Here is a 26,530-nt window from a genome sequence, read left to right on the forward strand (position 1 = left end):
GAGAAGAACAGATACTACACTTGATCTTAGCTCTAAAGAGCCGAGAAGCGATGCCGCAACATCCACTGAGTCCGCAACGTCCGGAAGAGTCCGTCTCGCATTTGCTGCCAAATTTTATTCCGGTGAAAAATGAAAAAAAAAAAAAAATTTCCTGGTTTTTTTTCCTACCGTTTTTGGCAGGCCATTCAAATTAGTTTGTTCACCACATGACGTCACAAACGGACCCATGACCCACCTCCCAACCCCCGACACGACTCCTCCTGACCGTAACAGGCGAATCCCCCCCGTAGAAACTTCGTTTCTACCTTACGTTTTGCTCTACATCAGAGGATTAGTAAAAGACGGGGATAGCGCGAACGCAGTCCCCACTAGCAGAAATTGTACGGCCGAGTTACCCACATTTGGGGTAATCGCAAGGGTCAGCTAAGCCTAAGTGCAATGGCTAAGCCTCGCCCTGGGCCCACCGCCGGCCTGATCACGGTGAAGGCCCCCGTCAGGTAAGTATGCTTTGCACAGCTTCTTGAGAGGTAGCATTTTTGTCGTCCGTCCTTGTGTTTGCCGCATTGTGCATTTCACGGCTTGTTTTATCTGGTCTCCGACAAGCACAACAACCAAATGTGCCGTTAAATTAATTGCTCTCCCGTCCTCCCTCTCTACCTCTCTTTCCTTGGCGTGTGCATACAGACGACACACACGCACTCATGGGATGCACCGCTGTTTCGTGCAATTGTTTTGCGAATGATTAACAGATGGTTATTCCCACATGTGTGGGAATGTGGGCCGTGCCTGGAGGTAGTGCAATACCAGGACAACCCGTGGGCAGGTCGAAGCAAGCTCCGGCACCGTGCCCCCTGTCCAAAAATCAGGTTAATACAAAGACATGCAAGCGAATCGCTTGCGTCCCAGGTATTAAACTGAGAAGAACAGATACTACACTTGATCTTAGCTCTAAAGAGCCGAGAAGCGATGCCGCAACATCCACTGAGTCCGCAACGTCCGGAAGAGTCCGTCTCGCATTTGCTGCCAAATTTTATTCCGGTGAAAAATGAAAAAAAAAAAAAAATTTCCTGGTTTTTTTCCTACCGTTTTTGGCAGGCCATTCAAATTAGTTTGTTCACCACATGACGTCACAAACGGACCCATGACCCACCTCCCAACCCCCGACACGACTCCTCCTGACCGTAACAGGCGAATCCCCCCCGTAGAAACTTCGTTTCTACCTTACGTTTTGCTCTACATCAGAGGATTAGTAAAAGACGGGGATAGCGCGAACGCAGTCCCCACTAGCAGAAATTGTACGGCCGAGTTACCCACATTTGGGGTAATCGCAAGGGTCAGCTAAGCCTAAGTGCAATGGCTAAGCCTCGCCCTGGGCCCACCGCCGGCCTGATCACGGTGAAGGCCCCCGTCAGGTAAGTATGCTTTGCACAGCTTCTTGAGAGGTAGCATTTTTGTCGTCCGTCCTTGTGTTTGCCGCATTGTGCATTTCACGGCTTGTTTTATCTGGTCTCCGACAAGCACAACAACCAAATGTGCCGTTAAATTAATTGCTCTCCCGTCCTCCCTCTCTACCTCTCTTTCCTTGGCGTGTGCATACAGACGACACACACGCACTCATGGGATGCACCGCTGTTTCGTGCAATTGTTTTGCGAATGATTAACAGATGGTTATTCCCACATGTGTGGGAATGTGGGCCGTGCCTGGAGGTAGTGCAATACCAGGACAACCCGTGGGCAGGTCGAAGCAAGCTCCGGCACCGTGCCCCCTGTCCAAAAATCAGGTTAATACAAAGACATGCAAGCGAATCGCTTGCGTCCCAGGTATTAAACTGAGAAGAACAGATACTACACTTGATCTTAGCTCTAAAGAGCCGAGAAGCGATGCCGCAACATCCACTGAGTCCGCAACGTCCGGAAGAGTCCGTCTCGCATTTGCTGCCAAATTTTATTCCGGTGAAAAATGAAAAAAAAAAAAAAAATTTCCTGGTTTTTTTCCTACCGTTTTTGGCAGGCCATTCAAATTAGTTTGTTCACCACATGACGTCACAAACGGACCCATGACCCACCTCCCAACCCCCGACACGACTCCTCCTGACCGTAACAGGCGAATCCCCCCCGTAGAAACTTCGTTTCTACCTTACGTTTTGCTCTACATCAGAGGATTAGTAAAAGACGGGGATAGCGCGAACGCAGTCCCCACTAGCAGAAATTGTACGGCCGAGTTACCCACATTTGGGGGTAATCGCAAGGGTCAGCTAAGCCTAAGTGCAATGGCTAAGCCTCGCCCTGGGCCCACCGCCGGCCTGATCACGGTGAAGGCCCCCGTCAGGTAAGTATGCTTTGCACAGCTTCTTGAGAGGTAGCATTTTTGTCGTCCGTCCTTGTGTTTGCCGCATTGTGCATTTCACGGCTTGTTTTATCTGGTCTCCGACAAGCACAACAACCAAATGTGCCGTTAAATTAATTGCTCTCCCGTCCTCCCTCTCTACCTCTCTTTCCTTGGCGTGTGCATACAGACGACACACACGCACTCATGGGATGCACCGCTGTTTCGTGCAATTGTTTTGCGAATGATTAACAGATGGTTATTCCCACATGTGTGGGAATGTGGGCCGTGCCTGGAGGTAGTGCAATACCAGGACAACCCGTGGGCAGGTCGAAGCAAGCTCCGGCACCGTGCCCCCTGTCCAAAAATCAGGTTAATACAAAGACATGCAAGCGAATCGCTTGCGTCCCAGGTATTAAACTGAGAAGAACAGATACTACACTTGATCTTAGCTCTAAAGAGCCGAGAAGCGATGCCGCAACATCCACTGAGTCCGCAACGTCCGGAAGAGTCCGTCTCGCATTTGCTGCCAAATTTTATTCCGGTGAAAAATGAAAAAAAAAAAAAAATTTCCTGGTTTTTTTCCTACCGTTTTTGGCAGGCCATTCAAATTAGTTTGTTCACCACATGACGTCACAAACGGACCCATGACCCACCTCCCAACCCCCGACACGACTCCTCCTGACCGTAACAGGCGAATCCCCCCCGTAGAAACTTCGTTTCTACCTTACGTTTTGCTCTACATCAGAGGATTAGTAAAAGACGGGGATAGCGCGAACGCAGTCCCCACTAGCAGAAATTGTACGGCCGAGTTACCCACATTTGGGGTAATCGCAAGGGTCAGCTAAGCCTAAGTGCAATGGCTAAGCCTCGCCCTGGGCCCACCGCCGGCCTGATCACGGTGAAGGCCCCCGTCAGGTAAGTATGCTTTGCACAGCTTCTTGAGAGGTAGCATTTTTGTCGTCCGTCCTTGTGTTTGCCGCATTGTGCATTTCACGGCTTGTTTTATCTGGTCTCCGACAAGCACAACAACCAAATGTGCCGTTAAATTAATTGCTCTCCCGTCCTCCCTCTCTACCTCTCTTTCCTTGGCGTGTGCATACAGACGACACACACGCACTCATGGGATGCACCGCTGTTTCGTGCAATTGTTTTGCGAATGATTAACAGATGGTTATTCCCACATGTGTGGGAATGTGGGCCGTGCCTGGAGGTAGTGCAATACCAGGACAACCCGTGGGCAGGTCGAAGCAAGCTCCGGCACCGTGCCCCCTGTCCAAAAATCAGGTTAATACAAAGACATGCAAGCGAATCGCTTGCGTCCCAGGTATTAAACTGAGAAGAACAGATACTACACTTGATCTTAGCTCTAAAGAGCCGAGAAGCGATGCCGCAACATCCACTGAGTCCGCAACGTCCGGAAGAGTCCGTCTCGCATTTGCTGCCAAATTTTATTCCGGTGAAAAATGAAAAAAAAAAAAAAATTTCCTGGTTTTTTTCCTACCGTTTTTGGCAGGCCATTCAAATTAGTTTGTTCACCACATGACGTCACAAACGGACCCATGACCCACCTCCCAACCCCCGACACGACTCCTCCTGACCGTAACAGGCGAATCCCCCCCGTAGAAACTTCGTTTCTACCTTACGTTTTGCTCTACATCAGAGGATTAGTAAAAGACGGGGATAGCGCGAACGCAGTCCCCACTAGCAGAAATTGTACGGCCGAGTTACCCACATTTGGGGTAATCGCAAGGGTCAGCTAAGCCTAAGTGCAATGGCTAAGCCTCGCCCTGGGCCCACCGCCGGCACTGATCACGGTGAAGGCCCCCGTCAGGTAAGTATGCTTTGCACAGCTTCTTGAGAGGTAGCATTTTTGTCGTCCGTCCTTGTGTTTGCCGCATTGTGCATTTCACGGCTTGTTTTATCTGGTCTCCGACAAGCACAACAACCAAATGTGCCGTTAAATTAATTGCTCTCCCGTCCTCCCTCTCTACCTCTCTTTCCTTGGCGTGTGCATACAGACGACACACACGCACTCATGGGATGCACCGCTGTTTCGTGCAATTGTTTTGCGAATGATTAACAGATGGTTATTCCCACATGTGTGGGAATGTGGGCCGTGCCTGGAGGTAGTGCAATACCAGGACAACCCGTGGGCAGGTCGAAGCAAGCTCCGGCACCGTGCCCCCTGTCCAAAAATCAGGTTAATACAAAGACATGCAAGCGAATCGCTTGCGTCCCAGGTATTAAACTGAGAAGAACAGATACTACACTTGATCTTAGCTCTAAAGAGCCGAGAAGCGATGCCGCAACATCCACTGAGTCCGCAACGTCCGGAAGAGTCCGTCTCGCATTTGCTGCCAAATTTTATTCCGGTGAAAAATGAAAAAAAAAAAAAAATTTCCTGGTTTTTTTCCTACCGTTTTTGGCAGGCCATTCAAATTAGTTTGTTCACCACATGACGTCACAAACGGACCCATGACCCACCTCCCAACCCCCGACACGACTCCTCCTGACCGTAACAGGCGAATCCCCCCCGTAGAAACTTCGTTTCTACCTTACGTTTTGCTCTACATCAGAGGATTAGTAAAAGACGGGGATAGCGCGAACGCAGTCCCCACTAGCAGAAATTGTACGGCCGAGTTACCCACATTTGGGGTAATCGCAAGGGTCAGCTAAGCCTAAGTGCAATGGCTAAGCCTCGCCCTGGGCCCACCGCCGGCCTGATCACGGTGAAGGCCCCCGTCAGGTAAGTATGCTTTGCACAGCTTCTTGAGAGGTAGCATTTTTGTCGTCCGTCCTTGTGTTTGCCGCATTGTGCATTTCACGGCTTGTTTTATCTGGTCTCCGACAAGCACAACAACCAAATGTGCCGTTAAATTAATTGCTCTCCCGTCCTCCCTCTCTACCTCTCTTTCCTTGGCGTGTGCATACAGACGACACACACGCACTCATGGGATGCACCGCTGTTTCGTGCAATTGTTTTGCGAATGATTAACAGATGGTTATTCCCACATGTGTGGGAATGTGGGCCGTGCCTGGAGGTAGTGCAATACCAGGACAACCCGTGGGCAGGTCGAAGCAAGCTCCGGCACCGTGCCCCCTGTCCAAAAATCAGGTTAATACAAAGACATGCAAGCGAATCGCTTGCGTCCCAGGTATTAAACTGAGAAGAACAGATACTACACTTGATCTTAGCTCTAAAGAGCCGAGAAGCGATGCCGCAACATCCACTGAGTCCGCAACGTCCGGAAGAGTCCGTCTCGCATTTGCTGCCAAATTTTATTCCGGTGAAAAATGAAAAAAAAAAAAAAATTTCCTGGTTTTTTTCCTACCGTTTTTGGCAGGCCATTCAAATTAGTTTGTTCACCACATGACGTCACAAACGGACCCATGACCCACCTCCCAACCCCCGACACGACTCCTCCTGACCGTAACAGGCGAATCCCCCCCGTAGAAACTTCGTTTCTACCTTACGTTTTGCTCTACATCAGAGGATTAGTAAAAGACGGGGATAGCGCGAACGCAGTCCCCACTAGCAGAAATTGTACGGCCGAGTTACCCACATTTGGGGTAATCGCAAGGGTCAGCTAAGCCTAAGTGCAATGGCTAAGCCTCGCCCTGGGCCCACCGCCGGCCTGATCACGGTGAAGGCCCCCGTCAGGTAAGTATGCTTTGCACAGCTTCTTGAGAGGTAGCATTTTTGTCGTCCGTCCTTGTGTTTGCCGCATTGTGCATTTCACGGCTTGTTTTATCTGGTCTCCGACAAGCACAACAACCAAATGTGCCGTTAAATTAATTGCTCTCCCGTCCTCCCTCTCTACCTCTCTTTCCTTGGCGTGTGCATACAGACGACACACACGCACTCATGGGATGCACCGCTGTTTCGTGCAATTGTTTTGCGAATGATTAACAGATGGTTATTCCCACATGTGTGGGAATGTGGGCCGTGCCTGGAGGTAGTGCAATACCAGGACAACCCGTGGGCAGGTCGAAGCAAGCTCCGGCACCGTGCCCCCTGTCCAAAAATCAGGTTAATACAAAGACATGCAAGCGAATCGCTTGCGTCCCAGGTATTAAACTGAGAAGAACAGATACTACACTTGATCTTAGCTCTAAAGAGCCGAGAAGCGATGCCGCAACATCCACTGAGTCCGCAACGTCCGGAAGAGTCCGTCTCGCATTTGCTGCCAAATTTTATTCCGGTGAAAAATGAAAAAAAAAAAAAAATTTCCTGGTTTTTTTCCTACCGTTTTTGGCAGGCCATTCAAATTAGTTTGTTCACCACATGACGTCACAAACGGACCCATGACCCACCTCCCAACCCCCGACACGACTCCTCCTGACCGTAACAGGCGAATCCCCCCCGTAGAAACTTCGTTTCTACCTTACGTTTTGCTCTACATCAGAGGATTAGTAAAAGACGGGGATAGCGCGAACGCAGTCCCCCACTAGCAGAAATTGTACGGCCGAGTTACCCACATTTGGGGTAATCGCAAGGGTCAGCTAAGCCTAAGTGCAATGGCTAAGCCTCGCCCTGGGCCCACCGCCGGCCTGATCACGGTGAAGGCCCCCGTCAGGTAAGTATGCTTTGCACAGCTTCTTGAGAGGTAGCATTTTTGTCGTCCGTCCTTGTGTTTGCCGCATTGTGCATTTCACGGCTTGTTTTATCTGGTCTCCGACAAGCACAACAACCAAATGTGCCGTTAAATTAATTGCTCTCCCGTCCTCCCTCTCTACCTCTCTTTCCTTGGCGTGTGCATACAGACGACACACACGCACTCATGGGATGCACCGCTGTTTCGTGCAATTGTTTTGCGAATGATTAACAGATGGTTATTCCCACATGTGTGGGAATGTGGGCCGTGCCTGGAGGTAGTGCAATACCAGGACAACCCGTGGGCAGGTCGAAGCAAGCTCCGGCACCGTGCCCCCTGTCCAAAAATCAGGTTAATACAAAGACATGCAAGCGAATCGCTTGCGTCCCAGGTATTAAACTGAGAAGAACAGATACTACACTTGATCTTAGCTCTAAAGAGCCGAGAAGCGATGCCGCAACATCCACTGAGTCCGCAACGTCCGGAAGAGTCCGTCTCGCATTTGCTGCCAAATTTTATTCCGGTGAAAAATGAAAAAAAAAAAAAAAATTTCCTGGTTTTTTTCCTACCGTTTTTGGCAGGCCATTCAAATTAGTTTGTTCACCACATGACGTCACAAACGGACCCATGACCCACCTCCCAACCCCCGACACGACTCCTCCTGACCGTAACAGGCGAATCCCCCCCGTAGAAACTTCGTTTCTACCTTACGTTTTGCTCTACATCAGAGGATTAGTAAAAGACGGGGATAGCGCGAACGCAGTCCCCACTAGCAGAAATTGTACGGCCGAGTTACCCACATTTGGGGTAATCGCAAGGGTCAGCTAAGCCTAAGTGCAATGGCTAAGCCTCGCCCTGGGCCCACCGCCGGCCTGATCACGGTGAAGGCCCCCGTCAGGTAAGTATGCTTTGCACAGCTTCTTGAGAGGTAGCATTTTTGTCGTCCGTCCTTGTGTTTGCCGCATTGTGCATTTCACGGCTTGTTTTATCTGGTCTCCGACAAGCACAACAACCAAATGTGCCGTTAAATTAATTGCTCTCCCGTCCTCCCTCTCTACCTCTCTTTCCTTGGCGTGTGCATACAGACGACACACACGCACTCATGGGATGCACCGCTGTTTCGTGCAATTGTTTTGCGAATGATTAACAGATGGTTATTCCCACATGTGTGGGAATGTGGGCCGTGCCTGGAGGTAGTGCAATACCAGGACAACCCGTGGGCAGGTCGAAGCAAGCTCCGGCACCGTGCCCCCTGTCCAAAAATCAGGTTAATACAAAGACATGCAAGCGAATCGCTTGCGTCCCAGGTATTAAACTGAGAAGAACAGATACTACACTTGATCTTAGCTCTAAAGAGCCGAGAAGCGATGCCGCAACATCCACTGAGTCCGCAACGTCCGGAAGAGTCCGTCTCGCATTTGCTGCCAAATTTTATTCCGGTGAAAAATGAAAAAAAAAAAAAAATTTCCTGGTTTTTTTCCTACCGTTTTTGGCAGGCCATTCAAATTAGTTTGTTCACCACATGACGCACAAACGGACCCATGACCCACCTCCCAACCCCCGACACGACTCCTCCTGACCGTAACAGGCGAATCCCCCCCGTAGAAACTTCGTTTCTACCTTACGTTTTGCTCTACATCAGAGGATTAGTAAAAGACGGGGATAGCGCGAACGCAGTCCCCACTAGCAGAAATTGTACGGCCGAGTTACCCACATTTGGGGTAATCGCAAGGGTCAGCTAAGCCTAAGTGCAATGGCTAAGCCTCGCCCTGGGCCCACCGCCGGCCTGATCACGGTGAAGGCCCCCGTCAGGTAAGTATGCTTTGCACAGCTTCTTGAGAGGTAGCATTTTTGTCGTCCGTCCTTGTGTTTGCCGCATTGTGCATTTCACGGCTTGTTTTATCTGGTCTCCGACAAGCACAACAACCAAATGTGCCGTTAAATTAATTGCTCTCCCGTCCTCCCTCTCTACCTCTCTTTCCTTGGCGTGTGCATACAGACGACACACACGCACTCATGGGATGCACCGCTGTTTCGTGCAATTGTTTTGCGAATGATTAACAGATGGTTATTCCCACATGTGTGGGAATGTGGGCCGTGCCTGGAGGTAGTGCAATACCAGGACAACCCGTGGGCAGGTCGAAGCAAGCTCCGGCACCGTGCCCCCTGTCCAAAAATCAGGTTAATACAAAGACATGCAAGCGAATCGCTTGCGTCCCAGGTATTAAACTGAGAAGAACAGATACTACACTTGATCTTAGCTCTAAAGAGCCGAGAAGCGATGCCGCAACATCCACTGAGTCCGCAACGTCCGGAAGAGTCCGTCTCGCATTTGCTGCCAAATTTTATTCCGGTGAAAAATGAAAAAAAAAAAAAAATTTCCTGGTTTTTTTCCTACCGTTTTTGGCAGGCCATTCAAATTAGTTTGTTCACCACATGACGTCACAAACGGACCCATGACCCACCTCCCAACCCCCGACACGACTCCTCCTGACCGTAACAGGCGAATCCCCCCCGTAGAAACTTCGTTTCTACCTTACGTTTTGCTCTACATCAGAGGATTAGTAAAAGACGGGGATAGCGCGAACGCAGTCCCCACTAGCAGAAATTGTACGGCCGAGTTACCCACATTTGGGGTAATCGCAAGGGTCAGCTAAGCCTAAGTGCAATGGCTAAGCCTCGCCCTGGGCCCACCGCCGGCCTGATCACGGTGAAGGCCCCCGTCAGGTAAGTATGCTTTGCACAGCTTCTTGAGAGGTAGCATTTTTGTCGTCCGTCCTTGTGTTTGCCGCATTGTGCATTTCACGGCTTGTTTTATCTGGTCTCCGACAAGCACAACAACCAAATGTGCCGTTAAATTAATTGCTCTCCCGTCCTCCCTCTCTACCTCTCTTTCCTTGGCGTGTGCATACAGACGACACACACGCACTCATGGGATGCACCGCTGTTTCGTGCAATTGTTTTGCGAATGATTAACAGATGGTTATTCCCACATGTGTGGGAATGTGGGCCGTGCCTGGAGGTAGTGCAATACCAGGACAACCCGTGGGCAGGTCGAAGCAAGCTCCGGCACCGTGCCCCCTGTCCAAAAATCAGGTTAATACAAAGACATGCAAGCGAATCGCTTGCGTCCCAGGTATTAAACTGAGAAGAACAGATACTACACTTGATCTTAGCTCTAAAGAGCCGAGAAGCGATGCCGCAACATCCACTGAGTCCGCAACGTCCGGAAGAGTCCGTCTCGCATTTGCTGCCAAATTTTATTCCGGTGAAAAATGAAAAAAAAAAAAAAATTTCCTGGTTTTTTTCCTACCGTTTTTGGCAGGCCATTCAAATTAGTTTGTTCACCACATGACGTCACAAACGGACCCATGACCCACCTCCCAACCCCCGACACGACTCCTCCTGACCGTAACAGGCGAATCCCCCCCGTAGAAACTTCGTTTCTACCTTACGTTTTGCTCTACATCAGAGGATTAGTAAAAGACGGGGATAGCGCGAACGCAGTCCCCACTAGCAGAAATTGTACGGCCGAGTTACCCACATTTGGGGTAATCGCAAGGGTCAGCTAAGCCTAAGTGCAATGGCTAAGCCTCGCCCTGGGCCCACCGCCGGCCTGATCACGGTGAAGGCCCCCGTCAGGTAAGTATGCTTTGCACAGCTTCTTGAGAGGTAGCATTTTTGTCGTCCGTCCTTGTGTTTGCCGCATTGTGCATTTCACGGCTTGTTTTATCTGGTCTCCGACAAGCACAACAACCAAATGTGCCGTTAAATTAATTGCTCTCCCGTCCTCCCTCTCTACCTCTCTTTCCTTGGCGTGTGCATACAGACGACACACACGCACTCATGGGATGCACCGCTGTTTCGTGCAATTGTTTTGCGAATGATTAACAGATGGTTATTCCCACATGTGTGGGAATGTGGGCCGTGCCTGGAGGTAGTGCAATACCAGGACAACCCGTGGGCAGGTCGAAGCAAGCTCCGGCACCGTGCCCCCTGTCCAAAAATCAGGTTAATACAAAGACATGCAAGCGAATCGCTTGCGTCCCAGGTATTAAACTGAGAAGAACAGATACTACACTTGATCTTAGCTCTAAAGAGCCGAGAAGCGATGCCGCAACATCCACTGAGTCCGCAACGTCCGGAAGAGTCCGTCTCGCATTTGCTGCCAAATTTTATTCCGGTGAAAAATGAAAAAAAAAAAAAAATTTCCTGGTTTTTTTCCTACCGTTTTTGGCAGGCCATTCAAATTAGTTTGTTCACCACATGACGTCACAAACGGACCCATGACCCACCTCCCAACCCCCGACACGACTCCTCCTGACCGTAACAGGCGAATCCCCCCCGTAGAAACTTCGTTTCTACCTTACGTTTTGCTCTACATCAGAGGATTAGTAAAAGACGGGGATAGCGCGAACGCAGTCCCCACTAGCAGAAATTGTACGGCCGAGTTACCCACATTTGGGGTAATCGCAAGGGTCAGCTAAGCCTAAGTGCAATGGCTAAGCCTCGCCCTGGGCCCACCGCCGGCCTGATCACGGTGAAGGCCCCCGTCAGGTAAGTATGCTTTGCACAGCTTCTTGAGAGGTAGCATTTTTGTCGTCCGTCCTTGTGTTTGCCGCATTGTGCATTTCACGGCTTGTTTTATCTGGTCTCCGACAAGCACAACAACCAAATGTGCCGTTAAATTAATTGCTCTCCCGTCCTCCCTCTCTACCTCTCTTTCCTTGGCGTGTGCATACAGACGACACACACGCACTCATGGGATGCACCGCTGTTTCGTGCAATTGTTTTGCGAATGATTAACAGATGGTTATTCCCACATGTGTGGGAATGTGGGCCGTGCCTGGAGGTAGTGCAATACCAGGACAACCCGTGGGCAGGTCGAAGCAAGCTCCGGCACCGTGCCCCCTGTCCAAAAATCAGGTTAATACAAAGACATGCAAGCGAATCGCTTGCGTCCCAGGTATTAAACTGAGAAGAACAGATACTACACTTGATCTTAGCTCTAAAGAGCCGAGAAGCGATGCCGCAACATCCACTGAGTCCGCAACGTCCGGAAGAGTCCGTCTCGCATTTGCTGCCAAATTTTATTCCGGTGAAAAATGAAAAAAAAAAAAAAATTTCCTGGTTTTTTTCCTACCGTTTTTGGCAGGCCATTCAAATTAGTTTGTTCACCACATGACGTCACAAACGGACCCATGACCCACCTCCCAACCCCCGACACGACTCCTCCTGACCGTAACAGGCGAATCCCCCCCGTAGAAACTTCGTTTCTACCTTACGTTTTGCTCTACATCAGAGGATTAGTAAAAGACGGGGATAGCGCGAACGCAGTCCCCACTAGCAGAAATTGTACGGCCGAGTTACCCACATTTGGGGTAATCGCAAGGGTCAGCTAAGCCTAAGTGCAATGGCTAAGCCTCGCCCTGGGCCCACCGCCGGCCTGATCACGGTGAAGGCCCCCGTCAGGTAAGTATGCTTTGCACAGCTTCTTGAGAGGTAGCATTTTTGTCGTCCGTCCTTGTGTTTGCCGCATTGTGCATTTCACGGCTTGTTTTATCTGGTCTCCGACAAGCACAACAACCAAATGTGCCGTTAAATTAATTGCTCTCCCGTCCTCCCTCTCTACCTCTCTTTCCTTGGCGTGTGCATACAGACGACACACACGCACTCATGGGATGCACCGCTGTTTCGTGCAATTGTTTTGCGAATGATTAACAGATGGTTATTCCCACATGTGTGGGAATGTGGGCCGTGCCTGGAGGTAGTGCAATACCAGGACAACCCGTGGGCAGGTCGAAGCAAGCTCCGGCACCGTGCCCCCTGTCCAAAAATCAGGTTAATACAAAGACATGCAAGCGAATCGCTTGCGTCCCAGGTATTAAACTGAGAAGAACAGATACTACACTTGATCTTAGCTCTAAAGAGCCGAGAAGCGATGCCGCAACATCCACTGAGTCCGCAACGTCCGGAAGAGTCCGTCTCGCATTTGCTGCCAAATTTTATTCCGGTGAAAAATGAAAAAAAAAAAAAAATTTCCTGGTTTTTTTCCTACCGTTTTTGGCAGGCCATTCAAATTAGTTTGTTCACCACATGACGTCACAAACGGACCCATGACCCACCTCCCAACCCCCGACACGACTCCTCCTGACCGTAACAGGCGAATCCCCCCCGTAGAAACTTCGTTTCTACCTTACGTTTTGCTCTACATCAGAGGATTAGTAAAAGACGGGGATAGCGCGAACGCAGTCCCCACTAGCAGAAATTGTACGGCCGAGTTACCCACATTTGGGGTAATCGCAAGGGTCAGCTAAGCCTAAGTGCAATGGCTAAGCCTCGCCCTGGGCCCACCGCCGGCCTGATCACGGTGAAGGCCCCCGTCAGGTAAGTATGCTTTGCACAGCTTCTTGAGAGGTAGCATTTTTGTCGTCCGTCCTTGTGTTTGCCGCATTGTGCATTTCACGGCTTGTTTTATCTGGTCTCCGACAAGCACAACAACCAAATGTGCCGTTAAATTAATTGCTCTCCCGTCCTCCCTCTCTACCTCTCTTTCCTTGGCGTGTGCATACAGACGACACACACGCACTCATGGGATGCACCGCTGTTTCGTGCAATTGTTTTGCGAATGATTAACAGATGGTTATTCCCACATGTGTGGGAATGTGGGCCGTGCCTGGAGGTAGTGCAATACCAGGACAACCCGTGGGCAGGTCGAAGCAAGCTCCGGCACCGTGCCCCCTGTCCAAAAATCAGGTTAATACAAAGACATGCAAGCGAATCGCTTGCGTCCCAGGTATTAAACTGAGAAGAACAGATACTACACTTGATCTTAGCTCTAAAGAGCCGAGAAGCGATGCCGCAACATCCACTGAGTCCGCAACGTCCGGAAGAGTCCGTCTCGCATTTGCTGCCAAATTTTATTCCGGTGAAAAATGAAAAAAAAAAAAAAATTTCCTGGTTTTTTTCCTACCGTTTTTGGCAGGCCATTCAAATTAGTTTGTTCACCACATGACGTCACAAACGGACCCATGACCCACCTCCCAACCCCCGACACGACTCCTCCTGACCGTAACAGGCGAATCCCCCCCGTAGAAACTTCGTTTCTACCTTACGTTTTGCTCTACATCAGAGGATTAGTAAAAGACGGGGATAGCGCGAACGCAGTCCCCACTAGCAGAAATTGTACGGCCGAGTTACCCACATTTGGGGTAATCGCAAGGGTCAGCTAAGCCTAAGTGCAATGGCTAAGCCTCGCCCTGGGCCCACCGCCGGCCTGATCACGGTGAAGGCCCCCGTCAGGTAAGTATGCTTTGCACAGCTTCTTGAGAGGTAGCATTTTTGTCGTCCGTCCTTGTGTTTGCCGCATTGTGCATTTCACGGCTTGTTTTATCTGGTCTCCGACAAGCACAACAACCAAATGTGCCGTTAAATTAATTGCTCTCCCGTCCTCCCTCTCTACCTCTCTTTCCTTGGCGTGTGCATACAGACGACACACACGCACTCATGGGATGCACCGCTGTTTCGTGCAATTGTTTTGCGAATGATTAACAGATGGTTATTCCCACATGTGTGGGAATGTGGGCCGTGCCTGGAGGTAGTGCAATACCAGGACAACCCGTGGGCAGGTCGAAGCAAGCTCCGGCACCGTGCCCCCTGTCCAAAAATCAGGTTAATACAAAGACATGCAAGCGAATCGCTTGCGTCCCAGGTATTAAACTGAGAAGAACAGATACTACACTTGATCTTAGCTCTAAAGAGCCGAGAAGCGATGCCGCAACATCCACTGAGTCCGCAACGTCCGGAAGAGTCCGTCTCGCATTTGCTGCCAAATTTTATTCCGGTGAAAAATGAAAAAAAAAAAAAAATTTCCTGGTTTTTTTCCTACCGTTTTTGGCAGGCCATTCAAATTAGTTTGTTCACCACATGACGTCACAAACGGACCCATGACCCACCTCCCAACCCCCGACACGACTCCTCCTGACCGTAACAGGCGAATCCCCCCCGTAGAAACTTCGTTTCTACCTTACGTTTTGCTCTACATCAGAGGATTAGTAAAAGACGGGGATAGCGCGAACGCAGTCCCCACTAGCAGAAATTGTACGGCCGAGTTACCCACATTTGGGGTAATCGCAAGGGTCAGCTAAGCCTAAGTGCAATGGCTAAGCCTCGCCCTGGGCCCACCGCCGGCCTGATCACGGTGAAGGCCCCCGTCAGGTAAGTATGCTTTGCACAGCTTCTTGAGAGGTAGCATTTTTGTCGTCCGTCCTTGTGTTTGCCGCATTGTGCATTTCACGGCTTGTTTTATCTGGTCTCCGACAAGCACAACAACCAAATGTGCCGTTAAATTAATTGCTCTCCCGTCCTCCCTCTCTACCTCTCTTTCCTTGGCGTGTGCATACAGACGACACACACGCACTCATGGGATGCACCGCTGTTTCGTGCAATTGTTTTGCGAATGATTAACAGATGGTTATTCCCACATGTGTGGGAATGTGGGCCGTGCCTGGAGGTAGTGCAATACCAGGACAACCCGTGGGCAGGTCGAAGCAAGCTCCGGCACCGTGCCCCCTGTCCAAAAATCAGGTTAATACAAAGACATGCAAGCGAATCGCTTGCGTCCCAGGTATTAAACTGAGAAGAACAGATACTACACTTGATCTTAGCTCTAAAGAGCCGAGAAGCGATGCCGCAACATCCACTGAGTCCGCAACGTCCGGAAGAGTCCGTCTCGCATTTGCTGCCAAATTTTATTCCGGTGAAAAATGAAAAAAAAAAAAAAATTTCCTGGTTTTTTTCCTACCGTTTTTGGCAGGCCATTCAAATTAGTTTGTTCACCACATGACGTCACAAACGGACCCATGACCCACCTCCCAACCCCCGACACGACTCCTCCTGACCGTAACAGGCGAATCCCCCCCGTAGAAACTTCGTTTCTACCTTACGTTTTGCTCTACATCAGAGGATTAGTAAAAGACGGGGATAGCGCGAACGCAGTCCCCACTAGCAGAAATTGTACGGCCGAGTTACCCACATTTGGGGTAATCGCAAGGGTCAGCTAAGCCTAAGTGCAATGGCTAAGCCTCGCCCTGGGCCCACCGCCGGCCTGATCACGGTGAAGGCCCCCGTCAGGTAAGTATGCTTTGCACAGCTTCTTGAGAGGTAGCATTTTTGTCGTCCGTCCTTGTGTTTGCCGCATTGTGCATTTCACGGCTTGTTTTATCTGGTCTCCGACAAGCACAACAACCAAATGTGCCGTTAAATTAATTGCTCTCCCGTCCTCCCTATCTACCTCTCTTTCCTTGGCGTGTGCATACAGACGACACACACGCACTCATGGGATGCACCGCTGTTTCGTGCAATTGTTTTGCGAATGATTAACAGATGGTTATTCCCACATGTGTGGGAATGTGGGCCGTGCCTGGAGGTAGTGCAATACCAGGACAACCCGTGGGCAGGTCGAAGCAAGCTCCGGCACCGTGCCCCCTGTCCAAAAATCAGGTTAATACAAAGACATGCAAGCGAATCGCTTGCGTCCCAGGTATTAAACTGAGAAGAACAGATACTACACTTGATCTTAGCTCTAAAGAGCCGAGAAGCGATGCCGCAACATCCACTGAGTCCGCAACGTCCGGAAGAGTCCGTCTCGCATTTGCTGCCAAATTTTATTCCGGTGAAAAATGAAAAAAAAAAAAAAATTTCCTGGTTTTTTTCCTACCGTTTTTGGCAGGCCATTCAAATTAGTTTGTTCACCACATGACGTCACAAACGGACCCATGACCCACCTCCCAACCCCCGACACGACTCCTCCTGACCGTAACAGGCGAATCCCCCCCGTAGAAACTTCGTTTCTACCTTACGTTTTGCTCTACATCAGAGGATTAGTAAAAGACGGGGATAGCGCGAACGCAGTCCCCACTAGCAGAAATTGTACGGCCGAGTTACCCACATTTGGGGTAATCGCAAGGGTCAGCTAAGCCTAAGTGCAATGGCTAAGCCTCGCCCTGGGCCCACCGCCGGCCTGATCACGGTGAAGGCCCCCGTCAGGTAAGTATGCTTTGCACAGCTTCTTGAGAGGTAGCATTTTTGTCGTCCGTCCTTGTGTTTGCCGCATTGTGCATTTCACGGCTTGTTTTATCTGGTCTCCGACAAGCACAACAACCAAATGTGCCGTTAAATTAATTGCTCTCCCGTCCTCCCTCTCTACCTCTCTTTCCTTGGCGTGTGCATACAGACGACACACACGCACTCATGGGATGCACCGCTGTTTCGTGCAATTGTTTTGCGAATGATTAACAGATGGTTATTCCCACATGTGTGGGAATGTGGGCCGTGCCTGGAGGTAGTGCAATACCAGGACAACCCGTGGGCAGGTCGAAGCAAGCTCCGGCACCGTGCCCCCTGTCCAAAAATCAGGTTAATACAAAGACATGCAAGCGAATCGCTTGCGTCCCAGGTATTAAACTGAGAAGAACAGATACTACACTTGATCTTAGCTCTAAAGAGCCGAGAAGCGATGCCGCAACATCCACTGAGTCCGCAACGTCCGGAAGAGTCCGTCTCGCATTTGCTGCCAAATTTTATTCCGGTGAAAAATGAAAAAAAAAAAAAAATTTCCTGGTTTTTTTCCTACCGTTTTTGGCAGGCCATTCAAATTAGTTTGTTCACCACATGACGTCACAAACGGACCCATGACCCACCTCCCAACCCCCGACACGACTCCTCCTGACCGTAACAGGCGAATCCCCCCCGTAGAAACTTCGTTTCTACCTTACGTTTTGCTCTACATCAGAGGATTAGTAAAAGACGGGGATAGCGCGAACGCAGTCCCCACTAGCAGAAATTGTACGGCCGAGTTACCCACATTTGGGGTAATCGCAAGGGTCAGCTAAGCCTAAGTGCAATGGCTAAGCCTCGCCCTGGGCCCACCGCCGGCCTGATCACGGTGAAGGCCCCCGTCAGGTAAGTATGCTTTGCACAGCTTCTTGAGAGGTAGCATTTTTGTCGTCCGTCCTTGTGTTTGCCGCATTGTGCATTTCACGGCTTGTTTTATCTGGTCTCCGACAAGCACAACAACCAAATGTGCCGTTAAATTAATTGCTCTCCCGTCCTCCCTCTCTACCTCTCTTTCCTTGGCGTGTGCATACAGACGACACACACGCACTCATGGGATGCACCGCTGTTTCGTGCAATTGTTTTGCGAATGATTAACAGATGGTTATTCCCACATGTGTGGGAATGTGGGCCGTGCCTGGAGGTAGTGCAATACCAGGACAACCCGTGGGCAGGTCGAAGCAAGCTCCGGCACCGTGCCCCCTGTCCAAAAATCAGGTTAATACAAAGACATGCAAGCGAATCGCTTGCGTCCCAGGTATTAAACTGAGAAGAACAGATACTACACTTGATCTTAGCTCTAAAGAGCCGAGAAGCGATGCCGCAACATCCACTGAGTCCGCAACGTCCGGAAGAGTCCGTCTCGCATTTGCTGCCAAATTTTATTCCGGTGAAAAATGAAAAAAAAAAAAAAATTTCCTGGTTTTTTTCCTACCGTTTTTGGCAGGCCATTCAAATTAGTTTGTTCACCACATGACGTCACAAACGGACCCATGACCCACCTCCCAACCCCCGACACGACTCCTCCTGACCGTAACAGGCGAATCCCCCCCGTAGAAACTTCGTTTCTACCTTACGTTTTGCTCTACATCAGAGGATTAGTAAAAGACGGGGATAGCGCGAACGCAGTCCCCACTAGCAGAAATTGTACGGCCGAGTTACCCACATTTGGGGTAATCGCAAGGGTCAGCTAAGCCTAAGTGCAATGGCTAAGCCTCGCCCTGGGCCCACCGCCGGCCTGATCACGGTGAAGGCCCCCGTCAGGTAAGTATGCTTTGCACAGCTTCTTGAGAGGTAGCATTTTTGTCGTCCGTCCTTGTGTTTGCCGCATTGTGCATTTCACGGCTTGTTTTATCTGGTCTCCGACAAGCACAACAACCAAATGTGCCGTTAAATTAATTGCTCTCCCGTCCTCCCTCTCTACCTCTCTTTCCTTGGCGTGTGCATACAGACGACACACACGCACTCATGGGATGCACCGCTGTTTCGTGCAATTGTTTTGCGAATGATTAACAGATGGTTATTCCCACATGTGTGGGAATGTGGGCCGTGCCTGGAGGTAGTGCAATACCAGGACAACCCGTGGGCAGGTCGAAGCAAGCTCCGGCACCGTGCCCCCTGTCCAAAAATCAGGTTAATACAAAGACATGCAAGCGAATCGCTTGCGTCCCAGGTATTAAACTGAGAAGAACAGATACTACACTTGATCTTAGCTCTAAAGAGCCGAGAAGCGATGCCGCAACATCCACTGAGTCCGCAACGTCCGGAAGAGTCCGTCTCGCATTTGCTGCCAAATTTTATTCCGGTGAAAAATGAAAAAAAAAAAAAAATTTCCTGGTTTTTTTCCTACCGTTTTTGGCAGGCCATTCAAATTAGTTTGTTCACCACATGACGTCACAAACGGACCCATGACCCACCTCCCAACCCCCGACACGACTCCTCCTGACCGTAACAGGCGAATCCCCCCCGTAGAAACTTCGTTTCTACCTTACGTTTTGCTCTACATCAGAGGATTAGTAAAAGACGGGGATAGCGCGAACGCAGTCCCCACTAGCAGAAATTGTACGGCCGAGTTACCCACATTTGGGGTAATCGCAAGGGTCAGCTAAGCCTAAGTGCAATGGCTAAGCCTCGCCCTGGGCCCACCGCCGGCCTGATCACGGTGAAGGCCCCCGTCAGGTAAGTATGCTTTGCACAGCTTCTTGAGAGGTAGCATTTTTGTCGTCCGTCCTTGTGTTTGCCGCATTGTGCATTTCACGGCTTGTTTTATCTGGTCTCCGACAAGCACAACAACCAAATGTGCCGTTAAATTAATTGCTCTCCCGTCCTCCCTCTCTACCTCTCTTTCCTTGGCGTGTGCATACAGACGACACACACGCACTCATGGGATGCACCGCTGTTTCGTGCAATTGTTTTGCGAATGATTAACAGATGGTTATTCCCACATGTGTGGGAATGTGGGCCGTGCCTGGAGGTAGTGCAATACCAGGACAACCCGTGGGCAGGTCGAAGCAAGCTCCGGCACCGTGCCCCCTGTCCAAAAATCAGGTTAATACAAAGACATGCAAGCGAATCGCTTGCGTCCCAGGTATTAAACTGAGAAGAACAGATACTACACTTGATCTTAGCTCTAAAGAGCCGAGAAGCGATGCCGCAACATCCACTGAGTCCGCAACGTCCGGAAGAGTCCGTCTCGCATTTGCTGCCAAATTTTATTCCGGTGAAAAATGAAAAAAAAAAAAAAATTTCCTGGTTTTTTTCCTACCGTTTTTGGCAGGCCATTCAAATTAGTTTGTTCACCACATGACGTCACAAACGGACCCATGACCCACCTCCCAACCCCCGACACGACTCCTCCTGACCGTAACAGGCGAATCCCCCCCGTAGAAACTTCGTTTCTACCTTACGTTTTGCTCTACATCAGAGGATTAGTAAAAGACGGGGATAGCGCGAACGCAGTCCCCACTAGCAGAAATTGTACGGCCGAGTTACCCACATTTGGGGTAATCGCAAGGGTCAGCTAAGCCTAAGTGCAATGGCTAAGCCTCGCCCTGGGCCCACCGCCGGCCTGATCACGGTGAAGGCCCCCGTCAGGTAAGTATGCTTTGCACAGCTTCTTGAGAGGTAGCATTTTTGTCGTCCGTCCTTGTGTTTGCCGCATTGTGCATTTCACGGCTTGTTTTATCTGGTCTCCGACAAGCACAACAACCAAATGTGCCGTTAAATTAATTGCTCTCCCGTCCTCCCTCTCTACCTCTCTTTCCTTGGCGTGTGCATACAGACGACACACACGCACTCATGGGATGCACCGCTGTTTCGTGCAATTGTTTTGCGAATGATTAACAGATGGTTATTCCCACATGTGTGGGAATGTGGGCCGTGCCTGGAGGTAGTGCAATACCAGGACAACCCGTGGGCAGGTCGAAGCAAGCTCCGGCACCGTGCCCCCTGTCCAAAAATCAGGTTAATACAAAGACATGCAAGCGAATCGCTTGCGTCCCAGGTATTAAACTGAGAAGAACAGATACTACACTTGATCTTAGCTCTAAAGAGCCGAGAAGCGATGCCGCAACATCCACTGAGTCCGCAACGTCCGGAAGAGTCCGTCTCGCATTTGCTGCCAAATTTTATTCCGGTGAAAAATGAAAAAAAAAAAAAAATTTCCTGGTTTTTTTCCTACCGTTTTTGGCAGGCCATTCAAATTAGTTTGTTCACCACATGACGTCACAAACGGACCCATGACCCACCTCCCAACCCCCGACACGACTCCTCCTGACCGTAACAGGCGAATCCCCCCCGTAGAAACTTCGTTTCTACCTTACGTTTTGCTCTACATCAGAGGATTAGTAAAAGACGGGGATAGCGCGAACGCAGTCCCCACTAGCAGAAATTGTACGGCCGAGTTACCCACATTTGGGGTAATCGCAAGGGTCAGCTAAGCCTAAGTGCAATGGCTAAGCCTCGCCCTGGGCCCACCGCCGGCCTGATCACGGTGAAGGCCCCCGTCAGGTAAGTATGCTTTGCACAGCTTCTTGAGAGGTAGCATTTTTGTCGTCCGTCCTTGTGTTTGCCGCATTGTGCATTTCACGGCTTGTTTTATCTGGTCTCCGACAAGCACAACAACCAAATGTGCCGTTAAATTAATTGCTCTCCCGTCCTCCCTCTCTACCTCTCTTTCCTTGGCGTGTGCATACAGACGACACACACGCACTCATGGGATGCACCGCTGTTTCGTGCAATTGTTTTGCGAATGATTAACAGATGGTTATTCCCACATGTGTGGGAATGTGGGCCGTGCCTGGAGGTAGTGCAATACCAGGACAACCCGTGGGCAGGTCGAAGCAAGCTCCGGCACCGTGCCCCCTGTCCAAAAATCAGGTTAATACAAAGACATGCAAGCGAATCGCTTGCGTCCCAGGTATTAAACTGAGAAGAACAGATACTACACTTGATCTTAGCTCTAAAGAGCCGAGAAGCGATGCCGCAACATCCACTGAGTCCGCAACGTCCGGAAGAGTCCGTCTCGCATTTGCTGCCAAATTTTATTCCGGTGAAAAATGAAAAAAAAAAAAAAATTTCCTGGTTTTTTTCCTACCGTTTTTGGCAGGCCATTCAAATTAGTTTGTTCACCACATGACGTCACAAACGGACCCATGACCCACCTCCCAACCCCCGACACGACTCCTCCTGACCGTAACAGGCGAATCCCCCCCGTAGAAACTTCGTTTCTACCTTACGTTTTGCTCTACATCAGAGGATTAGTAAAAGACGGGGATAGCGCGAACGCAGTCCCCACTAGCAGAAATTGTACGGCCGAGTTACCCACATTTGGGGTAATCGCAAGGGTCAGCTAAGCCTAAGTGCAATGGCTAAGCCTCGCCCTGGGCCCACCGCCGGCCTGATCACGGTGAAGGCCCCCGTCAGGTAAGTATGCTTTGCACAGCTTCTTGAGAGGTAGCATTTTTGTCGTCCGTCCTTGTGTTTGCCGCATTGTGCATTTCACGGCTTGTTTTATCTGGTCTCCGACAAGCACAACAACCAAATGTGCCGTTAAATTAATTGCTCTCCCGTCCTCCCTCTCTACCTCTCTTTCCTTGGCGTGTGCATACAGACGACACACACGCACTCATGGGATGCACCGCTGTTTCGTGCAATTGTTTTGCGAATGATTAACAGATGGTTATTCCCACATGTGTGGGAATGTGGGCCGTGCCTGGAGGTAGTGCAATACCAGGACAACCCGTGGGCAGGTCGAAGCAAGCTCCGGCACCGTGCCCCCTGTCCAAAAATCAGGTTAATACAAAGACATGCAAGCGAATCGCTTGCGTCCCAGGTATTAAACTGAGAAGAACAGATACTACACTTGATCTTAGCTCTAAAGAGCCGAGAAGCGATGCCGCAACATCCACTGAGTCCGCAACGTCCGGAAGAGTCCGTCTCGCATTTGCTGCCAAATTTTATTCCGGTGAAAAATGAAAAAAAAAAAAAAAATTTCCTGGTTTTTTTCCTACCGTTTTTGGCAGGCCATTCAAATTAGTTTGTTCACCACATGACGTCACAAACGGACCCATGACCCACCTCCCAACCCCCGACACGACTCCTCCTGACCGTAACAGGCGAATCCCCCCCGTAGAAACTTCGTTTCTACCTTACGTTTTGCTCTACATCAGAGGATTAGTAAAAGACGGGGATAGCGCGAACGCAGTCCCCACTAGCAGAAATTGTACGGCCGAGTTACCCACATTTGGGGTAATCGCAAGGGTCAGCTAAGCCTAAGTGCAATGGCTAAGCCTCGCCCTGGGCCCACCGCCGGCCTGATCACGGTGAAGGCCCCCGTCAGGTAAGTATGCTTTGCACAGCTTCTTGAGAGGTAGCATTTTTGTCGTCCGTCCTTGTGTTTGCCGCATTGTGCATTTCACGGCTTGTTTTATCTGGTCTCCGACAAGCACAACAACCAAATGTGCCGTTAAATTAATTGCTCTCCCGTCCTCCCTCTCTACCTCTCTTTCCTTGGCGTGTGCATACAGACGACACACACGCACTCATGGGATGCACCGCTGTTTCGTGCAATTGTTTTGCGAATGATTAACAGATGGTTATTCCCACATGTGTGGGAATGTGGGCCGTGCCTGGAGGTAGTGCAATACCAGGACAACCCGTGGGCAGGTCGAAGCAAGCTCCGGCACCGTGCCCCCTGTCCAAAAATCAGGTTAATACAAAGACATGCAAGCGAATCGCTTGCGTCCCAGGTATTAAACTGAGAAGAACAGATACTACACTTGATCTTAGCTCTAAAGAGCCGAGAAGCGATGCCGCAACATCCACTGAGTCCGCAACGTCCGGAAGAGTCCGTCTCGCATTTGCTGCCAAATTTTATTCCGGTGAAAAATGAAAAAAAAAAAAAAATTTCCTGGTTTTTTTCCTACCGTTTTTGGCAGGCCATTCAAATTAGTTTGTTCACCACATGACGTCACAAACGGACCCATGACCCACCTCCCAACCCCCGACACGACTCCTCCTGACCGTAACAGGCGAATCCCCCCCGTAGAAACTTCGTTTCTACCTTACGTTTTGCTCTACATCAGAGGATTAGTAAAAGACGGGGATAGCGCGAACGCAGTCCCCACTAGCAGAAATTGTACGGCCGAGTTACCCACATTTGGGGTAATCGCAAGGGTCAGCTAAGCCTAAGTGCAATGGCTAAGCCTCGCCCTGGGCCCACCGCCGGCCTGATCACGGTGAAGGCCCCCGTCAGGTAAGTATGCTTTGCACAGCTTCTTGAGAGGTAGCATTTTTGTCGTCCGTCCTTGTGTTTGCCGCATTGTGCATTTCACGGCTTGTTTTATCTGGTCTCCGACAAGCACAACAACCAAATGTGCCGTTAAATTAATTGCTCTCCCGTCCTCCCTCTCTACCTCTCTTTCCTTGGCGTGTGCATACAGACGACACACACGCACTCATGGGATGCACCGCTGTTTCGTGCAATTGTTTTGCGAATGATTAACAGATGGTTATTCCCACATGTGTGGGAATGTGGGCCGTGCCTGGAGGTAGTGCAATACCAGGACAACCCGTGGGCAGGTCGAAGCAAGCTCCGGCACCGTGCCCCCTGTCCAAAAATCAGGTTAATACAAAGACATGCAAGCGAATCGCTTGCGTCCCAGGTATTAAACTGAGAAGAACAGATACTACACTTGATCTTAGCTCTAAAGAGCCGAGAAGCGATGCCGCAACATCCACTGAGTCCGCAACGTCCGGAAGAGTCCGTCTCGCATTTGCTGCCAAATTTTATTCCGGTGAAAAATGAAAAAAAAAAAAAAAATTTCCTGGTTTTTTTCCTACCGTTTTTGGCAGGCCATTCAAATTAGTTTGTTCACCACATGACGTCACAAACGGACCCATGACCCACCTCCCAACCCCCGACACGACTCCTCCTGACCGTAACAGGCGAATCCCCCCCGTAGAAACTTCGTTTCTACCTTACGTTTTGCTCTACATCAGAGGATTAGTAAAAGACGGGGATAGCGCGAACGCAGTCCCCACTAGCAGAAATTGTACGGCCGAGTTACCCACATTTGGGGTAATCGCAAGGGTCAGCTAAGCCTAAGTGCAATGGCTAAGCCTCGCCCTGGGGCCCACCGCCGGCCTGATCACGGTGAAGGCCCCCGTCAGGTAAGTATGCTTTGCACAGCTTCTTGAGAGGTAGCATTTTTGTCGTCCGTCCTTGTGTTTGCCGCATTGTGCATTTCACGGCTTGTTTTATCTGGTCTCCGACAAGCACAACAACCAAATGTGCCGTTAAATTAATTGCTCTCCCGTCCTCCCTCTCTACCTCTCTTTCCTTGGCGTGTGCATACAGACGACACACACGCACTCATGGGATGCACCGCTGTTTCGTGCAATTGTTTTGCGAATGATTAACAGATGGTTATTCCCACATGTGTGGGAATGTGGGCCGTGCCTGGAGGTAGTGCAATACCAGGACAACCCGTGGGCAGGTCGAAGCAAGCTCCGGCACCGTGCCCCCTGTCCAAAAATCAGGTTAATACAAAGACATGCAAGCGAATCGCTTGCGTCCCAGGTATTAAACTGAGAAGAACAGATACTACACTTGATCTTAGCTCTAAAGAGCCGAGAAGCGATGCCGCAACATCCACTGAGTCCGCAACGTCCGGAAGAGTCCGTCTCGCATTTGCTGCCAAATTTTATTCCGGTGAAAAATGAAAAAAAAAAAAAAATTTCCTGGTTTTTTTCCTACCGTTTTTGGCAGGCCATTCAAATTAGTTTGTTCACCACATGACGTCACAAACGGACCCATGACCCACCTCCCAACCCCCGACACGACTCCTCCTGACCGTAACAGGCGAATCCCCCCCGTAGAAACTTCGTTTCTACCTTACGTTTTGCTCTACATCAGAGGATTAGTAAAAGACGGGGATAGCGCGAACGCAGTCCCCACTAGCAGAAATTGTACGGCCGAGTTACCCACATTTGGGGTAATCGCAAGGGTCAGCTAAGCCTAAGTGCAATGGCTAAGCCTCGCCCTGGGCCCACCGCCGGCCTGATCACGGTGAAGGCCCCCGTCAGGTAAGTATGCTTTGCACAGCTTCTTGAGAGGTAGCATTTTTGTCGTCCGTCCTTGTGTTTGCCGCATTGTGCATTTCACGGCTTGTTTTATCTGGTCTCCGACAAGCACAACAACCAAATGTGCCGTTAAATTAATTGCTCTCCCGTCCTCCCTCTCTACCTCTCTTTCCTTGGCGTGTGCATACAGACGACACACACGCACTCATGGGATGCACCGCTGTTTCGTGCAATTGTTTTGCGAATGATTAACAGATGGTTATTCCCACATGTGTGGGAATGTGGGCCGTGCCTGGAGGTAGTGCAATACCAGGACAACCCGTGGGCAGGTCGAAGCAAGCTCCGGCACCGTGCCCCCTGTCCAAAAATCAGGTTAATACAAAGACATGCAAGCGAATCGCTTGCGTCC

The 26,530-nt window shown here is 50.2% G+C and overlaps 57 non-coding genes and 2 pseudogenes across 57 annotated transcripts; all 59 read right to left on the reverse strand.

The window, feature by feature from the left end:
- Window positions 1-52, reverse strand: LOC145917648 (U2 spliceosomal RNA; annotated as a pseudogene; the record flags this gene model as incomplete).
- A 289-nt stretch (window positions 53-341) lies between these two features.
- LOC145917658 (U1 spliceosomal RNA) lies at window positions 342-505 on the reverse strand. The gene has a single exon (XR_014405682.1). It is a non-coding gene; the product is annotated as a U1 spliceosomal RNA (small nuclear RNA).
- A 265-nt stretch (window positions 506-770) lies between these two features.
- LOC145917675 (U2 spliceosomal RNA) lies at window positions 771-968 on the reverse strand. Its single transcript, XR_014405698.1, has one exon. It is a non-coding gene; the product is annotated as a U2 spliceosomal RNA (small nuclear RNA).
- A 288-nt stretch (window positions 969-1,256) lies between these two features.
- LOC145917670 (U1 spliceosomal RNA) lies at window positions 1,257-1,420 on the reverse strand. The gene has a single exon (XR_014405693.1). It is a non-coding gene; the product is annotated as a U1 spliceosomal RNA (small nuclear RNA).
- A 265-nt stretch (window positions 1,421-1,685) lies between these two features.
- Window positions 1,686-1,883, reverse strand: LOC145917676 (U2 spliceosomal RNA). Its single transcript, XR_014405699.1, has one exon. It is a non-coding gene; the product is annotated as a U2 spliceosomal RNA (small nuclear RNA).
- A 289-nt stretch (window positions 1,884-2,172) lies between these two features.
- LOC145917672 (U1 spliceosomal RNA) lies at window positions 2,173-2,337 on the reverse strand. The gene has a single exon (XR_014405695.1). It is a non-coding gene; the product is annotated as a U1 spliceosomal RNA (small nuclear RNA).
- A 265-nt stretch (window positions 2,338-2,602) lies between these two features.
- Window positions 2,603-2,800, reverse strand: LOC145917677 (U2 spliceosomal RNA). Its single transcript, XR_014405700.1, has one exon. It is a non-coding gene; the product is annotated as a U2 spliceosomal RNA (small nuclear RNA).
- Window positions 2,801-3,088: 288 nt separating this feature from the next.
- On the reverse strand, window positions 3,089-3,252 carry LOC145917682 (U1 spliceosomal RNA). The gene has a single exon (XR_014405704.1). It is a non-coding gene; the product is annotated as a U1 spliceosomal RNA (small nuclear RNA).
- Window positions 3,253-3,517: 265 nt separating this feature from the next.
- LOC145917678 (U2 spliceosomal RNA) lies at window positions 3,518-3,715 on the reverse strand. Its single transcript, XR_014405701.1, has one exon. It is a non-coding gene; the product is annotated as a U2 spliceosomal RNA (small nuclear RNA).
- A 288-nt stretch (window positions 3,716-4,003) lies between these two features.
- LOC145917673 (U1 spliceosomal RNA) lies at window positions 4,004-4,168 on the reverse strand. The gene has a single exon (XR_014405696.1). It is a non-coding gene; the product is annotated as a U1 spliceosomal RNA (small nuclear RNA).
- Window positions 4,169-4,433: 265 nt separating this feature from the next.
- On the reverse strand, window positions 4,434-4,631 carry LOC145917680 (U2 spliceosomal RNA). Its single transcript, XR_014405702.1, has one exon. It is a non-coding gene; the product is annotated as a U2 spliceosomal RNA (small nuclear RNA).
- A 288-nt stretch (window positions 4,632-4,919) lies between these two features.
- On the reverse strand, window positions 4,920-5,083 carry LOC145917694 (U1 spliceosomal RNA). The gene has a single exon (XR_014405716.1). It is a non-coding gene; the product is annotated as a U1 spliceosomal RNA (small nuclear RNA).
- A 265-nt stretch (window positions 5,084-5,348) lies between these two features.
- Window positions 5,349-5,546, reverse strand: LOC145917681 (U2 spliceosomal RNA). The gene has a single exon (XR_014405703.1). It is a non-coding gene; the product is annotated as a U2 spliceosomal RNA (small nuclear RNA).
- Window positions 5,547-5,834: 288 nt separating this feature from the next.
- On the reverse strand, window positions 5,835-5,998 carry LOC145917643 (U1 spliceosomal RNA). The gene has a single exon (XR_014405670.1). It is a non-coding gene; the product is annotated as a U1 spliceosomal RNA (small nuclear RNA).
- Window positions 5,999-6,263: 265 nt separating this feature from the next.
- LOC145917683 (U2 spliceosomal RNA) lies at window positions 6,264-6,461 on the reverse strand. Its single transcript, XR_014405705.1, has one exon. It is a non-coding gene; the product is annotated as a U2 spliceosomal RNA (small nuclear RNA).
- A 288-nt stretch (window positions 6,462-6,749) lies between these two features.
- Window positions 6,750-6,914, reverse strand: LOC145917637 (U1 spliceosomal RNA). The gene has a single exon (XR_014405664.1). It is a non-coding gene; the product is annotated as a U1 spliceosomal RNA (small nuclear RNA).
- Window positions 6,915-7,179: 265 nt separating this feature from the next.
- LOC145917684 (U2 spliceosomal RNA) lies at window positions 7,180-7,377 on the reverse strand. The gene has a single exon (XR_014405707.1). It is a non-coding gene; the product is annotated as a U2 spliceosomal RNA (small nuclear RNA).
- A 289-nt stretch (window positions 7,378-7,666) lies between these two features.
- LOC145917649 (U1 spliceosomal RNA) lies at window positions 7,667-7,830 on the reverse strand. Its single transcript, XR_014405673.1, has one exon. It is a non-coding gene; the product is annotated as a U1 spliceosomal RNA (small nuclear RNA).
- A 265-nt stretch (window positions 7,831-8,095) lies between these two features.
- On the reverse strand, window positions 8,096-8,293 carry LOC145917685 (U2 spliceosomal RNA). The gene has a single exon (XR_014405708.1). It is a non-coding gene; the product is annotated as a U2 spliceosomal RNA (small nuclear RNA).
- Window positions 8,294-8,580: 287 nt separating this feature from the next.
- Window positions 8,581-8,744, reverse strand: LOC145917650 (U1 spliceosomal RNA). Its single transcript, XR_014405674.1, has one exon. It is a non-coding gene; the product is annotated as a U1 spliceosomal RNA (small nuclear RNA).
- A 265-nt stretch (window positions 8,745-9,009) lies between these two features.
- On the reverse strand, window positions 9,010-9,207 carry LOC145917686 (U2 spliceosomal RNA). Its single transcript, XR_014405709.1, has one exon. It is a non-coding gene; the product is annotated as a U2 spliceosomal RNA (small nuclear RNA).
- Window positions 9,208-9,495: 288 nt separating this feature from the next.
- LOC145917651 (U1 spliceosomal RNA) lies at window positions 9,496-9,659 on the reverse strand. The gene has a single exon (XR_014405675.1). It is a non-coding gene; the product is annotated as a U1 spliceosomal RNA (small nuclear RNA).
- Window positions 9,660-9,924: 265 nt separating this feature from the next.
- LOC145917687 (U2 spliceosomal RNA) lies at window positions 9,925-10,122 on the reverse strand. Its single transcript, XR_014405710.1, has one exon. It is a non-coding gene; the product is annotated as a U2 spliceosomal RNA (small nuclear RNA).
- Window positions 10,123-10,410: 288 nt separating this feature from the next.
- Window positions 10,411-10,574, reverse strand: LOC145917652 (U1 spliceosomal RNA). The gene has a single exon (XR_014405676.1). It is a non-coding gene; the product is annotated as a U1 spliceosomal RNA (small nuclear RNA).
- A 265-nt stretch (window positions 10,575-10,839) lies between these two features.
- LOC145917688 (U2 spliceosomal RNA) lies at window positions 10,840-11,037 on the reverse strand. Its single transcript, XR_014405711.1, has one exon. It is a non-coding gene; the product is annotated as a U2 spliceosomal RNA (small nuclear RNA).
- A 288-nt stretch (window positions 11,038-11,325) lies between these two features.
- LOC145917653 (U1 spliceosomal RNA) lies at window positions 11,326-11,489 on the reverse strand. The gene has a single exon (XR_014405677.1). It is a non-coding gene; the product is annotated as a U1 spliceosomal RNA (small nuclear RNA).
- Window positions 11,490-11,754: 265 nt separating this feature from the next.
- LOC145917689 (U2 spliceosomal RNA) lies at window positions 11,755-11,952 on the reverse strand. The gene has a single exon (XR_014405712.1). It is a non-coding gene; the product is annotated as a U2 spliceosomal RNA (small nuclear RNA).
- Window positions 11,953-12,240: 288 nt separating this feature from the next.
- LOC145917654 (U1 spliceosomal RNA) lies at window positions 12,241-12,404 on the reverse strand. The gene has a single exon (XR_014405678.1). It is a non-coding gene; the product is annotated as a U1 spliceosomal RNA (small nuclear RNA).
- A 265-nt stretch (window positions 12,405-12,669) lies between these two features.
- LOC145917691 (U2 spliceosomal RNA) lies at window positions 12,670-12,867 on the reverse strand. Its single transcript, XR_014405713.1, has one exon. It is a non-coding gene; the product is annotated as a U2 spliceosomal RNA (small nuclear RNA).
- Window positions 12,868-13,155: 288 nt separating this feature from the next.
- LOC145917655 (U1 spliceosomal RNA) lies at window positions 13,156-13,319 on the reverse strand. The gene has a single exon (XR_014405679.1). It is a non-coding gene; the product is annotated as a U1 spliceosomal RNA (small nuclear RNA).
- A 265-nt stretch (window positions 13,320-13,584) lies between these two features.
- LOC145917692 (U2 spliceosomal RNA) lies at window positions 13,585-13,782 on the reverse strand. Its single transcript, XR_014405714.1, has one exon. It is a non-coding gene; the product is annotated as a U2 spliceosomal RNA (small nuclear RNA).
- A 288-nt stretch (window positions 13,783-14,070) lies between these two features.
- LOC145917656 (U1 spliceosomal RNA) lies at window positions 14,071-14,234 on the reverse strand. Its single transcript, XR_014405680.1, has one exon. It is a non-coding gene; the product is annotated as a U1 spliceosomal RNA (small nuclear RNA).
- A 265-nt stretch (window positions 14,235-14,499) lies between these two features.
- Window positions 14,500-14,697, reverse strand: LOC145917693 (U2 spliceosomal RNA). The gene has a single exon (XR_014405715.1). It is a non-coding gene; the product is annotated as a U2 spliceosomal RNA (small nuclear RNA).
- Window positions 14,698-14,985: 288 nt separating this feature from the next.
- On the reverse strand, window positions 14,986-15,149 carry LOC145917657 (U1 spliceosomal RNA). Its single transcript, XR_014405681.1, has one exon. It is a non-coding gene; the product is annotated as a U1 spliceosomal RNA (small nuclear RNA).
- A 265-nt stretch (window positions 15,150-15,414) lies between these two features.
- Window positions 15,415-15,612, reverse strand: LOC145917695 (U2 spliceosomal RNA). The gene has a single exon (XR_014405717.1). It is a non-coding gene; the product is annotated as a U2 spliceosomal RNA (small nuclear RNA).
- A 288-nt stretch (window positions 15,613-15,900) lies between these two features.
- Window positions 15,901-16,064, reverse strand: LOC145917659 (U1 spliceosomal RNA). Its single transcript, XR_014405683.1, has one exon. It is a non-coding gene; the product is annotated as a U1 spliceosomal RNA (small nuclear RNA).
- A 265-nt stretch (window positions 16,065-16,329) lies between these two features.
- Window positions 16,330-16,527, reverse strand: LOC145917696 (U2 spliceosomal RNA). The gene has a single exon (XR_014405718.1). It is a non-coding gene; the product is annotated as a U2 spliceosomal RNA (small nuclear RNA).
- Window positions 16,528-16,815: 288 nt separating this feature from the next.
- On the reverse strand, window positions 16,816-16,979 carry LOC145917660 (U1 spliceosomal RNA). The gene has a single exon (XR_014405684.1). It is a non-coding gene; the product is annotated as a U1 spliceosomal RNA (small nuclear RNA).
- A 265-nt stretch (window positions 16,980-17,244) lies between these two features.
- On the reverse strand, window positions 17,245-17,442 carry LOC145917697 (U2 spliceosomal RNA). Its single transcript, XR_014405719.1, has one exon. It is a non-coding gene; the product is annotated as a U2 spliceosomal RNA (small nuclear RNA).
- Window positions 17,443-17,730: 288 nt separating this feature from the next.
- Window positions 17,731-17,894, reverse strand: LOC145917661 (U1 spliceosomal RNA). Its single transcript, XR_014405685.1, has one exon. It is a non-coding gene; the product is annotated as a U1 spliceosomal RNA (small nuclear RNA).
- Window positions 17,895-18,159: 265 nt separating this feature from the next.
- Window positions 18,160-18,357, reverse strand: LOC145917698 (U2 spliceosomal RNA). Its single transcript, XR_014405720.1, has one exon. It is a non-coding gene; the product is annotated as a U2 spliceosomal RNA (small nuclear RNA).
- Window positions 18,358-18,645: 288 nt separating this feature from the next.
- On the reverse strand, window positions 18,646-18,809 carry LOC145917662 (U1 spliceosomal RNA). Its single transcript, XR_014405686.1, has one exon. It is a non-coding gene; the product is annotated as a U1 spliceosomal RNA (small nuclear RNA).
- Window positions 18,810-19,074: 265 nt separating this feature from the next.
- Window positions 19,075-19,272, reverse strand: LOC145917699 (U2 spliceosomal RNA). The gene has a single exon (XR_014405721.1). It is a non-coding gene; the product is annotated as a U2 spliceosomal RNA (small nuclear RNA).
- Window positions 19,273-19,560: 288 nt separating this feature from the next.
- LOC145917664 (U1 spliceosomal RNA) lies at window positions 19,561-19,724 on the reverse strand. Its single transcript, XR_014405687.1, has one exon. It is a non-coding gene; the product is annotated as a U1 spliceosomal RNA (small nuclear RNA).
- Window positions 19,725-19,989: 265 nt separating this feature from the next.
- LOC145917638 (U2 spliceosomal RNA) lies at window positions 19,990-20,187 on the reverse strand. The gene has a single exon (XR_014405665.1). It is a non-coding gene; the product is annotated as a U2 spliceosomal RNA (small nuclear RNA).
- Window positions 20,188-20,475: 288 nt separating this feature from the next.
- On the reverse strand, window positions 20,476-20,639 carry LOC145917665 (U1 spliceosomal RNA). Its single transcript, XR_014405688.1, has one exon. It is a non-coding gene; the product is annotated as a U1 spliceosomal RNA (small nuclear RNA).
- Window positions 20,640-20,904: 265 nt separating this feature from the next.
- Window positions 20,905-21,102, reverse strand: LOC145917639 (U2 spliceosomal RNA). The gene has a single exon (XR_014405666.1). It is a non-coding gene; the product is annotated as a U2 spliceosomal RNA (small nuclear RNA).
- Window positions 21,103-21,390: 288 nt separating this feature from the next.
- LOC145917666 (U1 spliceosomal RNA) lies at window positions 21,391-21,554 on the reverse strand. The gene has a single exon (XR_014405689.1). It is a non-coding gene; the product is annotated as a U1 spliceosomal RNA (small nuclear RNA).
- Window positions 21,555-21,819: 265 nt separating this feature from the next.
- Window positions 21,820-22,017, reverse strand: LOC145917640 (U2 spliceosomal RNA). Its single transcript, XR_014405667.1, has one exon. It is a non-coding gene; the product is annotated as a U2 spliceosomal RNA (small nuclear RNA).
- Window positions 22,018-22,305: 288 nt separating this feature from the next.
- LOC145917667 (U1 spliceosomal RNA) lies at window positions 22,306-22,469 on the reverse strand. Its single transcript, XR_014405690.1, has one exon. It is a non-coding gene; the product is annotated as a U1 spliceosomal RNA (small nuclear RNA).
- A 265-nt stretch (window positions 22,470-22,734) lies between these two features.
- On the reverse strand, window positions 22,735-22,932 carry LOC145917641 (U2 spliceosomal RNA). The gene has a single exon (XR_014405668.1). It is a non-coding gene; the product is annotated as a U2 spliceosomal RNA (small nuclear RNA).
- Window positions 22,933-23,221: 289 nt separating this feature from the next.
- On the reverse strand, window positions 23,222-23,385 carry LOC145917668 (U1 spliceosomal RNA). The gene has a single exon (XR_014405691.1). It is a non-coding gene; the product is annotated as a U1 spliceosomal RNA (small nuclear RNA).
- Window positions 23,386-23,650: 265 nt separating this feature from the next.
- Window positions 23,651-23,848, reverse strand: LOC145917642 (U2 spliceosomal RNA). Its single transcript, XR_014405669.1, has one exon. It is a non-coding gene; the product is annotated as a U2 spliceosomal RNA (small nuclear RNA).
- A 288-nt stretch (window positions 23,849-24,136) lies between these two features.
- LOC145917669 (U1 spliceosomal RNA) lies at window positions 24,137-24,300 on the reverse strand. The gene has a single exon (XR_014405692.1). It is a non-coding gene; the product is annotated as a U1 spliceosomal RNA (small nuclear RNA).
- Window positions 24,301-24,565: 265 nt separating this feature from the next.
- On the reverse strand, window positions 24,566-24,763 carry LOC145917644 (U2 spliceosomal RNA). Its single transcript, XR_014405671.1, has one exon. It is a non-coding gene; the product is annotated as a U2 spliceosomal RNA (small nuclear RNA).
- A 289-nt stretch (window positions 24,764-25,052) lies between these two features.
- LOC145917674 (U1 spliceosomal RNA) lies at window positions 25,053-25,217 on the reverse strand. The gene has a single exon (XR_014405697.1). It is a non-coding gene; the product is annotated as a U1 spliceosomal RNA (small nuclear RNA).
- Window positions 25,218-25,482: 265 nt separating this feature from the next.
- On the reverse strand, window positions 25,483-25,680 carry LOC145917645 (U2 spliceosomal RNA). The gene has a single exon (XR_014405672.1). It is a non-coding gene; the product is annotated as a U2 spliceosomal RNA (small nuclear RNA).
- A 288-nt stretch (window positions 25,681-25,968) lies between these two features.
- On the reverse strand, window positions 25,969-26,132 carry LOC145917671 (U1 spliceosomal RNA). The gene has a single exon (XR_014405694.1). It is a non-coding gene; the product is annotated as a U1 spliceosomal RNA (small nuclear RNA).
- Window positions 26,133-26,397: 265 nt separating this feature from the next.
- LOC145917646 (U2 spliceosomal RNA) lies at window positions 26,398-26,530 on the reverse strand (annotated as a pseudogene; the record flags this gene model as incomplete).

Source organism: Ascidia mentula (assembly GCF_947561715.1).
Source record: "Ascidia mentula chromosome 3 unlocalized genomic scaffold, kaAscMent1.1 SUPER_3_unloc_9, whole genome shotgun sequence".
In the NCBI taxonomy this organism is placed as follows: Eukaryota; Metazoa; Chordata; class Ascidiacea; order Phlebobranchia; family Ascidiidae; genus Ascidia; species Ascidia mentula.